We start from the raw sequence: 14,221 nt of genomic DNA on the forward strand, positions 1-14,221 counted from the left end.
CAATCGCAAGGCGGAAAACTTCAGCGGCAACCAATTGGAAGGCGGAAACCTCGCTTGAAAGGATTCCAGAGAATGCATTCGAGCGTCTGAGCGTTTTTTGATGCTCTTGCTGGCGGTGTGAACGTCCATTAGGTAAATAAATCTACATGCACGCTTAATCTTCACGCCCACTAGAACACGTGGGCCAAATACAGGAAAACGTAATGTAAGGGTTCAAGTGGAAAGACAGCAAGTGTGATTATTTGGATACAGCCAATGTTTCCCCTTGTGCTAAAGACCCTTTCGAAAGGGATAAGATCCGAAAAAAATATCCTCTTTTTGGTACTAAAACAACATCAAGGTTTTTGTCGGACGTACCTGCGCATTGCTCTGCCTCACTCATTCTCTTTAGTTTCTGTTTCTTTATGTATAACTTCTCGGCGAAAGCATCCGCTGAACCAGTGGAGCAAAAACGAGCACATCTGGCTTGTGCAATAATAAATGTAACATCAAGACGTCATCGTGGCCTCTGTGATTGCGTGTTGTTGAGAGACCTGATGAGACTGCGGCTTTCCTCCTTAAAAATATAATTACCTGAATCATCGAAATGCTGGATTAAGATCGTTTGGGGGGTCGAATTGAGATCACGATCTTTTAACGATAAATTGTGCAGCTCTATTATATAGTATGAATATGGATAGTATGAATTCATTCGGACGAACTACATCCACCATGTTGATACATCACGTGACAAACGTCGTCATAACTACACGTTACGTTAAGTGGAATTATGTTAAACAAGCGCAATTGAAACACAAGAGAAAGCAATATGGACATACTACATCGGCCATGTCACGTGACAAATGTCGTCATAATTACACGTTAGTTACTTTTGAATACTATGAATTCGGACATACTCACCTTGCCTTCTACTTTTCGCCTACTTTATAGTATAGAAGTAGGTGGTTTCTGACGCTATATATCTCGATAGATATACAGACAGATAGAGCCCTTGTAAGTGGCCCCATTGGAAGTTTGTTAAGGACCCCCAGTGGGCCCCGGTTGAGAAACACTGCTCTAGGGCCATGCGGGTTGAGACAGGGTATGGTGGGCACATTTGTCAGGAAAGATCATCTTAGATCTGATCTGTGTTGCTTTTTAATTGAATATGGAAACTGCACAAAGAGGCTGAGTCAGCCGATGGGTCACTGTGTGAATAGTCTCGCTTTATGACCATTTACTGTAGAATAAAGCCTTGAACTCTACACTGCTTCAGTGATTTATTCAATAAACCAGACCTTATACAAGTTGGTTTAGTAAGTTTAGTAAAAGTCGGCTCTTAAATTCAGTGCCGGCTATTCCTATTTTTATCTGCTTCATTTGCTGGCTGTGGGCAGAGTGCAAAGGATTAGAAAAGTTGGCCTTGGTCAAAGGCTTGTGCGGTTTAAAGAAAGACACAATGGTTACATCTTGGGTTAGAGACATGTGAGAAAGTTCAGGCTGAACTTGCAGACAAAGAGCGCCGTGGCCATTCTCGGAGCGAGCCTTTCTTTACATTTCTCCCAGATCAGCACATATTGACTTTGAGCAGACTGTAAGAAGTGTACCATTTATATTCACCGCTATAATCTTTACTGCAAAGGTTATAGCTGTTTGGAAAATGTTAATGATGGGCCAAATGCCATAGAACATTTTGCTCCATGAAAGATTGTCGAGTGCACAAAATATGATGTATGATATTGAGAATATTTATTTACTTTTCACGTATGTATTGAATTGAACTATGAACTGTATAAAGTTGTAACTTTCTGGAAGTGCCTGCAATCTAGGATTACAGTAAAGCACAATAGTGAAAACTCTCTACAAGATTGAACCGATAACTTACTTGTTACCAGAGCTGAACCATAAATACCCATGCGAATATACTTTGTCTTGTTAAAGATTACTTGACTCTTTAATAGATCTTGTAAAAAATCATCAAGGTTATTAATCCTAAATATTTATGATTTTCATGCAAGTCTCCTTTTTGCTATTTTATCTTTGCTAACAATTTGCAACTGCACTTACAGTGATGAATTTTTGCACTTCGGCACAATAGATAACAGCTTGTTTAAGAAAAGAAAACTAGCACTTGGTTTAGATCTGAAAAAGCTGTGTTATAAATCTGAACTTTTACCCTGCTCAAAGGCCAAAGCTGCGCCCTTGGGCTACTCCCGGCTTTTGTTTTCCATCTTCTGTTCTCCAAATTACTCTTCGTTTTCGGCGCTTCTGTTTTGCTTTCATCATGACCAGCGAGAAAGAGAGCAAGCAAGATCCTCAAGACCTCAGAAGGGAGGTATTGACATGGAGCTTAAAGCTGTAACAATCTTTCTACAGCCTGCAGCTTTTTCTTTTCCTCTCGTTCTATTCATCCACTCCATTCTGTTCATTAAAATCAGTGTAGAGCCCGTTGGGACAGACACAAGCAGGGTAATGGATATCTCACCATTTAGGAAAAGGCGCTAACAGAAAGAGGGTAGCGAGAAGAGCATCAGAAGAAAAGAATGAATCAGGCCAAAAGTCAGTGAATTGCGAACTTGCTGTTTTCATCATGCCGAAAGTTTTGTCAAGTCGGCCTGTGGTGAAAATCAGGTTTTTGTTGTTGTTTATATGTCTATGTGTTGTTTTTTTAATATGCTTTAAGACGAACCATGATCAAATTCATCGTTCAACACCATTGCCAAGTATTTTTTACATAAAATTGCAGTTTTCCAAAGACCACGGTTTGAAATTGCCTTGATTTCCTACATCACAAACATGCAACAAACCATGTTAACACAGTTAAATGTGTGGATCCGGCAGTCCGAGATGTATACCACATAGACTCGGCGCTGAAACGATCGGAGCACTGCTGCGTTAGCTCAACTTATACAAAGTGAATGCTCACACGTGCACGTGAATGCTGTAACCTTTTAACATCAGCTTCAAAAAAAAAAATTTGTGCTGCAAACTCACGTATGCATTGTGAAACCATCAGCTACGTGCCCCGAACTGCTGAATGCAGCATCTATATATATATATATATATATATATATATATATATATATATATATATATATATATATATATATATATATATATATATATATATATATATATATATGAAGAGTTTGGTTCCAAAACGCAATAAATCCATTTTGACAAATTTTGGTAAAAACGTGTTTTCTATACCAAGAAAGTGACAAGATGAAAACAACAATTTTCTGTTACAAACTTTCACATAGCATCTTTAGGTTATAAAAACATAAAAAATTCAAATCCATAACTTAATTTTCAAAGATTTATTATAAAAATGGATTATTTTTTCCACAAAATGCAATAAATCCATGATAAGTTTTTATTCAAAATGCTATAAATCTATTGAATCAATATATAAATGTGCATTCATCTTTGATGTTATATTCATTTAGTTGACTAGTTGTACACACTAATTAAAAATATAAACATTAATGGCCAAAACACTTACTTTGTCATATTAAGATCACTGTCATTGCGGTTACTTGGCGTCGTCGCTGTAAAATGTTTTTGGTCCTGCTCGATTTTCGTTGACTTTGAGTAAAATTATGGAAAGTTTTTCATAAGATCCTCTGGGGTCAATGTGTTAGCATGAGAAGCTTGATGCTGTCGGGAGAACAAGCACCCGTCTCCCGAGTGCCTCTCAGGGAAATTATTAGATGCTGATGGCTTACGTTTCTTTCCTATCACAGAAAACCATCACAGGTTTATCAATGCTATTAAAGTATTATTTTGTTTTGTTTGTTGATCATTGTTTGTTTACATTGCGTGACTGGTGGGCTGTAATATCAGAAATGGATTTATTGCGTTCTGTAAAAAAGGGGGAGTGGCGTTTATCGCATTTTGGGAAAAAAGGGAGAAAAGATGACAGAATAACACGGCGGATATTGGATTTTGCGTAAAATTAATTATCTACTTTTAACTACTGACCTGATATAATACTGATTTTGGCAGTAACTCATTTTTTTCAAAAATGGCGTTTATTGCGTTTTGGAACCAAACTCTTCATATATACTGTATATATATATATATATCACAATATCGTTGACCTGATGGTAGCAGTTCAAAAGTATTAGGTAGTGGGTGCCTCTTGTCATTCACAATGATGTTAGCCTTATTTCACTCTTCCTTTATACTCTCTATACTCTCTTACTTGAATATGTTCGGTACTACAGATGTGCTCCATACCAATTCACCCACTTATACTATGTCCTAAAAGTATGTACCGTTTTTGACTTTGGAAAATATGTACATTTTAGAGGGTGCATGTACTGAGACATAGCTAATGCATAACGGAAGTGAACATTGTTGCCTAGATAACATTGTGATCATAAACAATACCAAACTGTACAGTACAACTCTTTCTTGCATTTCAGCTTTTGTTTACTCATTGTTTTCTAATGTAATGTTTACTATGTATTCAGTGAAGCATAACTGATTTGATTTATTAACATCACTAAACTTTTCTTTCAGAATGTGTGTATCAGTACCTGGCTTAACCAAACCTCCCGAGTGTTCAAAAACATGGTGAATCTTTCAGTCGAAGAGGGGCAGACAAATGTCCCTCTTTCATTTCTCATTCCGGTTCCACAGATCATTATGTTTGTAATGCCGGGGGAAATAAAACCACTTGTGATTCGTGTATGGTCAGACTACCTCTTCGTGACCTGGAGCGGGTGTTTCCTCAGAGGGAAGTTATTTTGGCTCTCGCAGACCTAAAATACTTAAAGGTCCATCAACCGAGACCTCCAGCCAGTCAGGTGCGGTGTAATAAACCAGACGGAGGTGGAAAGGATGAACATAGCCACATTATGGCCTCCACCTCTCCCCGCAGTGAAATGGATTCACACCATTTCAACCTCAATAGGCCCTTGTGGATCTAAATGTCTGTTTTGAAATATGGAATATAAACTCTATTGGGATTGACAATGTCTCTCTGCCAGCAGGCTGTAAACAGGCCGTGGGTGAATGGAAGACGATAATGTTCCTCTTTCTGCCCGTTCAAAATGAACCCCAGTAGGCTGACTATAGGAGCAATGAAATAGACCCCCTTTGGGCCGCTGGCGCACCTTGATGGTTAGAGTATATAACGGCTCTTTATGTGGTATTGAGAAAAGACTCCCTGTAGTTTTGATAAAAAAGTAACCGATTGGTTGATGATGGTGGAAGGCTTGCCACTGTTTCTTCAGATGCATTGTGACCACACTGTGACACTTTATCGTAGCGACCGATGGAGTCTGTTATTTCTCTTTCTCTTGCTGTTTCCACTTTCTTCTCTCTCGTGTCTCGATGCAGTTTGGCCTGTCATGTCTCCGACCATCCGTGGGCAGTTAGAGCATTTTTTCTCTTTGTCTACCCATTAATCGCTCCTTCTCTTCCTCTTATTTCATCTCAATTTTTCTCCGCCTCCCTCGGTTCGTCATTCGATGGTCTCTTTAGTACCTGCTAGTTTTTTTTTCTCCAAGATATTTTATTTTTCATTTCTCTCTGTTTTCTGTCTGTCTACTCTCTCTCTCTCTGGTGCTCCTGTGGGCTCAAACCCTCCCCTTCACCAGTGAGCGGTAATGACAGACATTTGTTTAATCCAGGCAGTGGGAAATGAGATTAGAGAGAGGAGAGGAGAGCTTACTGTGCTATCTCCCACACTGTGCCCACAGGCTCCGTCTACATGATGAAGGAATAGAAGAAGAAGGGCAGAGAGAGAGATAGAGAGAGGCAGAAATAATGTATGTATGTATATGCAGTCATTTAGTGACTGTGTGCCCAAAACATACCCACCACAGAGGATTGTGTCATTGTTTCTCTTTGAAGAAAAAGTCATTATGGTGATAAGGACAATGATGATAATGATGATCATGGGTGTAGGAACTATTATAGCTGGACATATCACACCACCCAAACAGAAACATAGCATATCACTTAGGATGTTTTTATGCTTGACGATACATATCGTCAATGTATTGATGCCGTACATGCATTTATTATGTCCGTTGTCATTCAAACATTTGGCACGCTTGACTAAACTTGTTTTTCGTGATCATGCAGACCTGTTGATGTAAATGGTTGTGCCTATATGCTTGAATTTTGTGGAGAAATGTAAATTGTCCATATGTATTTCTTTCCATAGCTAACACCTGCTTATTTATTTATTTTAAATGGATGAGTTGGAACGGTTAGTGTGATGGAAAAGCAGCCAAGGATTCCACGCATTTGAACGCATCCCAGAATGCAGTTGGTTGAGATAATGCCAAATGTGTAAAGCTGTAATGTACTGTCGGCAAAGGGTGGCTGTATTTAAGAAGTTGATGTATAAGATAGCTATGATGTTAATTTATTTCATCATGTTGTCAAATCTTATTTCGAAGACTTGACATACCCCATAACTATTGGTTAAAGGGGACATTTCACAAGATTTTTTTTAAGATGTTAAATAAATCTTTTGTGTCCCCAGAGTACGTATGTGAAGTTCTAGCTCAAAATACCATATAGATCGTTTATTATAGCATGTTAAAATTGCCACTTTGTAGGTGTGAGCAAAAATGTGCCGTTTTTGGGTGTTCTTATGCAAATGAGCTGATCTCTGCACTAAATAGCAGTGCGTGGTTGGATAGTGCCGATTAAGCGGTGGTATTATCCCCTTCTGACATCAAAAGGGGGGGGGGAAATTTCAATTACCTGATTTTCACATGCTTGCAGAGAATGGTTTACCAAAACTAAGTTACTGGGTTGATCTTTTTCACATTTTCTCAGTTGGTAGAAGCACCGAGGACCCAATTATACACTTAAACATGAAAAAATCAGATTTTCATGATATGTCCCCTTTAAAATTTAAAGACAATACAAAAACAATAAAGCTTATAATAGTGATTATTCATTTTATATAGGTTTGACTGCCGGGACTGATTTTGTAGCAGATGTAAGCAACTAAAAAAAAGATTTAAACAAAATGATTTAAAATAGAAGCTATTTTGGTTAAATTTTGGTTGAGTTATGATTATATTTTGAATTAAAAATGTTGCGCCAGCGCGACCTTATGCAATTGTGTAATTCTGTGGAAAGGTCACGTGTTACATATATGAAACACACATTTGCAGATCATTTTAAACAATAACTGACACAAAGACATTAATTAGTATCATTCGACCTTCAACAATGTCGGGACGGTCCTCTTTCTCCACACTTGTAAACACTGGGGCGTAGTTTCGATACGTCATTCGTGACCTCTTGATGTGATGACGTATTACGTGAGGTCGTGCTGGCGCAGCACAGGACCGGAGACAGACGAGAAGCTGTGCTTAAAAAGTGCATATTCTTTATTTATCATTTCGCTAGATAAGACCCTTATGCCTCATTTGAGATCGTTTAGAGTCCTTTGAAACTGCAATTTTAAACTGCATTAAACTGTTAAGTGTTGGGTTTCATTAAAGTCCATTAAAATTAGAAAAATTCTAAAGTTTTCCTCAACAAACATAATTTCTTCTCGACTGAACAAAGAAAGACATCAACATTTTGGATGACATGGTGGTGAGTAAATTTTCTAGATTTTTTTTAAGAAAACGGACTAATCCTTTAAGCTAAACCCTGTCTGGGAAACCACCCCTTTAAGTACACTTAATCTAAAGTGACTTATTACAGAGACAGGCCCTACAGATTTACTCAAGAGCCCACTGGTGATCAGTCAGACATCCCCTAGTTTCAGGTTTGAACCTAGGCATTTTACCAGCCTGTACATTAAACTCCATACCTCCCACACAGGCTGACAGTGTCACAGTTACAAATTTAACTGAAGAAGTGCTGATGTGACACTCATTCAATTTATAATGTTTTGTCAGAACAGCAGGCAATGAGTGCGAAAACAATTCAATGATTATGTATAACAAAATCTGCTGACAAAGCTGTTGCCCTCCCACTAGCCTTCTGAGTTCTCTCTCTGTTGGTAGTCAACAGTAGTACTGTACTTGTGTGTGAATGCACTTTTTACCTCCCCTATCTAATAAAAAGCTTGATTTGGATAATGCACATTTTAGTACGTTTAAGCATTTTTTTATCTTGTATACACACATACATTTTAAAAACTGTACTAAGTTTGGCACCTAAAGGAAAGTTTTAAGATTGCCTGACTTTATTTTGTGTGTATGTATGTGTGTGTGTGCTGCATAAACACTGCGCTACATTGGCTTACAAATTCTGGTTGACTACCCTTTATTTCTAATTAGTCAACGATACGCATGTAGAACACTGTTGTTAAAACAAATACTTACTCAAACATGTGTGCGCATATTAAAACAAGGCTAAATGTTTCAGACGGCGATGCCTGAATGCATCGATATGCAGTGTGGACTTCAAAAAATACAAATAATTTGTCCCAGGAGAGATACTGGTCACCCATCCACACCGATACAAAAAACACATTGTACTGTACAGTATCACATATGTTAAGGCTTGATAATGGATAGGGAATTATGTATAGCCTTCAAACTTAATAACATAAGGTTTAGTTGATTTAATCATAAGTACCGTTCATCAGCAGTTTCTTAACAAAAATAAATAATATCTTACCAGCATTGCATTAATTTGCTCCTGACAAAGCAGGCGAACTGTATGGCCATCTTAGCTTTGCAAGAATTTGTGCTTACTTTCCTCCAAAAGCCGAGGAGCCATATGGTCAAACATCTACGTTTTCTTAATTTGCAGAAGTTATTGAAACCAAAAGTCTGGATCAGCAGCTATGGTGTCTAGTTAGTCCTTTGTGCTGAGGATAAGGGTGTACCACATTTGACCATAATGATTTTTAAAGTATAGTCCCTATGCGGCTTACCTGTTAAAACAAGTTATTACAGTATGTGATGCAGTACATCATAGTTAGGGGAAGTGTGTGCTATTATGATAGACTACGGCAGAGTGTAATAAACTGTATAGTATTTAGATATACAAAATAGCTAAGAACTAAGAAAGTTTTAAAGCCATAAAGTTGCACTTTCTTGCAGTAGTTTTATATAATAGAAAAAAACCTTTTGTACTTTCTGAGACTTTTGCCCCTGTGCCACTGTACATGTGGCATTGTTATAAGTTCTCATCTTCAGTTATATTTGTGGGAACGACACCTCACCTCTGTAATTTCATAAATTTGCAGTCCTTTTGATGCCATTGTTCCTACACGTAATGCTGTGATTTTGCACTGTAATGTGGCAATTCAATCTTGTTATAAATGGAATACATTAGCTCCACCGCTTATGCAAAACTACTACTTCAGTTATAAAGTGCATGCGACAGAGCGTTTTCTGTACACCAGTACAATGTGTGACCCATGCTGGCAAAATGAGTCAGAATGAGAAAATTTTCAAAAATGAGTTAATTGATATTTTGACATTCTCTATTAAAAAGACTTTAAAATGATGCATGGTTTGTTTGGAATTGGACAAAAAAAATGACAGAGTTACACCAGTTTGAAGTTGATAGAGTCGGCAAAGTCAATTTTGAGAAAAAATCGAGTTAAAGATTTTTGAAGGTTCAAAAACAAAATCACCCATACATTAAAATCACTGGTAACTAAAAGATTTGGCACTCACAAAGTAAAAAAATAACAATATCTTCAACCTTTTTCTTTTTTTTATTGTTTGATTAAAATTTATTTTTTTCCCAACAATTAACCAAACATTTACTTAAGACATAACAGATTATATCTTGTCAAAATAGGTATTTTTAATAGATGTAATTCTGTGCATGTGTGCAGTGGCGGAGCAAGTCAGTCCCTGGCCCATATGCAAAAAAAAAAAAAAATGTACAGGCCCCCTTAAGCCAAAGCCCCCCCCCAACCTTGCCCGTTGGCACTGTTAACTGTGGCGCGCAGGTCTGTTAACAACATACACTTTAAATAAGGTAGTCAAATATTTTTACTTTACTTTTTTACTTTAAAGGGTAGATTTAAATAAAGAAAAACAAAATGTTTTGGGTAGTTTTTGACTCGTGACTAACTTCTCCACCTTCTCTTTTCTCTTTAAGGCCTCACTTTTATGTTTATATTTGTCCATCCTTAATGTTCATGTAGATAGCCACTATAGTAACCTCTCACATTGTGTTTTCTTTTTTTTTTTGTGGAAGTTTGTGTAAAAAAATTATGGCGTAGTAGCCGCGAAGTGCAAAAAAAATAAATAAACGCAAACAAGAAATGATGGAGAAATTATACATTATGGAGAAATAAGAAATCACTACACATGATATACATACAAAAATATATTTATTGCCGCCACAAATAAAAATTAAATTGAAAAAAGAAGTTAATTAAAAGCTGGGGCGGGCCCAGGGCCGGGCCCCCTATTGGCCCGGGCCCATTTGCACGTGCATACCCTGCATGCCCAGACGCTACGCCACTGCATGTGTATATATCTTTGTGCATGCTTTAGATGTGTCAGTCAGTGCGTGGAAGATCATTTTCATGTCTTGTTGCTCTTAATAACTCTTTAATATAAATCAGGTCTTGAACTTCATCTCTTTTAATAACTATTCTTACATCAAGCAAGTCCTGAACTCTATTTTCTAATTCCTGCATGTTTTATAACCGAAACCAAAATGTCACGTGCATGTGTATGGCATCTTTGTATAGATTAAGCATTTAGGACACTACACCTCTCAGAAAACTGCATTTTAGATGTTTAATGACTATTTAGAGCATTGGGATCGACCAAAATCGACATTTATACTTTCTTTTGGCTGTAGCTCAAAATTATACTGTGTGCGTTTCGACTCATTTTGCCAGCACGGGTCACATATGTACATTTGTACTGTAAGTTGTCCGCATCCTCTTATGTTTTGATATTATGTACATTTTAAAAATATTTAAAGGGATAGTTCACCAAAAATGTATATTCTGTCATTATTTACTCATCCTCAAGTTGAGCAATGTTTGTAACCAAACTGTTTTGGAGCACCATTCAGTTCCATGGTATTTTTCCTACAATGGAAGTCAGTGGTGCTTCCTGCTTCATTACAAATATCTTCTTTTGTGTTCAGCAAAGCAAATAAATGTATACAGATTTGTTACAATTAAGGGTAACTTATTTTTGTGTGAACTATCTAACTTGATTATTAATCAGTCCTGTCTAAGTGGGTGGTTATTGCAAATTGGCAAAACCAGACTGTATGTAATAGCCTGCATGCTTACCATTGCTACAGCTGTAGTGTCTAAAGTGGCAGTCCTGTGCTTTAGTATTTCGCTCGGGTACATCGCTTCAATGTGCGAGACGAGGTGAGAGTCCAGCTTGGGAAATTACGGCAGCAGCCGCTGATTGAACCACTGATGGAGACCATTTGAGCCTCGGTGCTGGAGGAGGAAATTGAATTACCCTCACAATCTGTTTGTGCGTCCCTCTGTTGTTCTGTTACCTCCGCCGTGTGTGTGTTTATGGAGACTCTGTTTCCTATTACCTCTCTAAATGCGTGAAATCCTCCTGATCTGCTTTACGGTTACACGCGGCCAGATTTAACCATGTCACACTTATAGGATATTACTTTTTTTATGGTGTGGCACATGGCCTAGAAATCGCAAATGTAAAAGCTTAGAGATATGAGAACATCTCTGAAGCCTCCGAAAGTATTGGATGAGCTTATTAGATTGATGACAGTGTTGTTCTTTGGTTACAGTATATTGGACCTTAGTTTGGATGTTGGTTTGAACATCTATCCCTACATCTAGACTGAGGTTAAATGTTTAGGATTAATCCCACATGTGGTGGTCACAAAACGGGAAGATACTATCAGCGTTGGCCAAAACACTTTCAAGTGATTTTTGATTAGTTAAATCATTTGGCAGAAACACTGTGGGCCAATGTGTTGGTCACATGTTGCCAAATTTGTCTAGTTGTGTCGTTAAATAGTATTTGTGAGTCATTGTGTTGAAATATTTGTCAGACTTTCATTCATAACTCAATGCAAATATGTTGCGTTCTCAACAACGTGGATTATTTTTGGAAATTTTTTCTACTGGCAGTTTTCCTGTCATGGATGACTCAGCAACACTTTTAAAGATAATTTATTGTTATTGCCATAGCAACACAGACATTATTATAAGTACATTCACATTATTATAACTATTCAGACAAGTAAGCAGCATTTTGCAGTATATAAAAACATTTGACTTAAGAGAACACACTTCATGCATTAAAGTGCACCTATTTTATTGCTAAAAATAACGTTATTTTGTGTATTTGGTATAATACAATGTGTTCGCATGGTTTATGGTTAAAAACACATTATTTTCCAAATATCGTACATTTTTGTAGCTCTAGATATCCCTCTCTTCCTAAATAACATAGATTTGAAAAGTGCTTTGTCCCTGATTGGCCAGCTTATCGGTATGTTGTGATTGGCCTGAATACCTATGACGTCAACAGGAAATGTGACGCTCCTTACATGTTTGAAAGATTCGCTTACAATGCAATGCAAACAGGAGTTAACTTACAGGCTGTGAGTCCGAAGCGGGAGGAGTTATGATAATGTCGGTCTTGTATACATCATTAATTCCAGGAAGTAAACTGTTGCCTACAATCCGTGTGTTTGTTGTAGTAAAAGTAAAGAGATTTTTGTTGGAGATAACAACTCGCGTCATCTTTTACTTTGGGGTATGTACTTTTTGCATATCTTTAAAGGCGCATTGCGTAGGTTCTGAAATTTCTAACCTTTACTGACACCAGTGGCCGTTATAGAAACTGCAGGCAGTCTCATGCTCGTTCTCGGTGGGCACACTTGTACAAGCACGACCACAACAACCAGAGTTGCCGTTGCAACTACAGACAGCTCAATGAGATTTACCAGCATGTTTACAGATGTAAGAAAATTACAGTACTGTAAGACTATACTTTAAAAGAGGAACTATATGTTATGGCGTAATAGCACTTTTGGGAGAACTTCGACTCGCCTGAAAAGTCCGCTCCCCTTCTCCCTCTCATAATGGGAGAGGGAGGGTGTTACTGCGCCGAGTCGAAGTACTCCCAAAAGTGCTATTATGCCATAAAATATAGTTCCTCTTTTAAATCCGCTTAGAAAAGTGCTACGTTTTATTTTGTACCACCAAACTTGCTCGTATAACTACTCGTCTTAAATAGGAAAAACGTTGATGTGTTTGGTCACTTCTAACTTTATCTCTGATTGGTACCTTTGAATGAATGGGGCTAAGCTAAATGCTATCGAAGCGTCGCAGCGCGCTCCAGCGCTTACGTGCACGCACACAGATGATAGAGGGATGTATCAACAATTCTTAGTTAAGGTAATAACATATTTTAATATTAAAAATGAGTAGACTATTCCTTTAAGGTTCATCTTGTCTGGATCAAAAGCCTATTTAGGCTGTGGACTAATAGCAAAGTCCTTTTAGGAGGTCGTGTCACTGCACCGCCATATTTGCAACAAACAAGACTTGTCGATTGTGCATATGTGCAAAGTCCCTCTCCCAGAAGATTCCATTCTTTATCGATTGACGATTGGTTCTTTTTTACTGGGAGGCGGGACTAGAGTGGCCATTCTGACCATTGCGATCTCCCCCATTCATATTAATACCGGTGACACATCTTGTAACTGTAGTCACATTGAGCTGTGGTGCTTGTGGTTCAGATCCAGCTGATGTTCTGTTCAGTCTCATTGCACCATTTTCTGTTATTCTTTTGTCAATAAAATGGCAAAATACAATAGTTTTATTTTTGAAAATTACAGAATAAGAATCCTAGTGAAGCTAACATAATGCGATGCTTAAACAACAAACAAGATTGATGTTTTTTTTCCCCACTGTGTACTGTAGAAACTGTCACTGCCTCTGACAGTTTAAACCCTCAGCAGTGCACTTCTGCTTGTTTAAGCAATCAAGAACGCTTTCCTTCATTGTAATTCCGTACACAATCCATTAGTAATAATTAATCAAAACAAACAACTGGCAGAAAACAATAAGTCCATTGTTGTTTTTCATAATCAGACAACTAATTAATTTGTATGAATCCAACTTTCCGGCTTTTTCTCCTGTAAAGAGGGAGACACGGAGGGACATGGAAATTTCTACTTCTTACTGCTCTCACTCCAATTAATACACAATTCCATGTGGAACGGAGTATTGTTTGTTGCCGTTTACGCCATGAATTATTCATGTTTTGTTGTGGGAGTGTTTCATTGGTAGATACGTTTCTCTGCATCCTGTTCTTTTTTG

General features: G+C 37.7%; 1 protein-coding gene across 2 annotated transcripts in view; it reads left to right on the forward strand.

The window, feature by feature from the left end:
* cdh4 (cadherin 4, type 1, R-cadherin (retinal)) overlaps positions 1–14,221 on the forward strand; it is a 294,301-nt gene that overhangs the window by 97,167 nt on the left and 182,913 nt on the right. The window lies entirely within an intron of this gene.

This window comes from Misgurnus anguillicaudatus, chromosome 14 (assembly GCF_027580225.2).
Source record: "Misgurnus anguillicaudatus chromosome 14, ASM2758022v2, whole genome shotgun sequence".
NCBI classification, from domain to species: domain Eukaryota; kingdom Metazoa; phylum Chordata; class Actinopteri; order Cypriniformes; family Cobitidae; genus Misgurnus; species Misgurnus anguillicaudatus.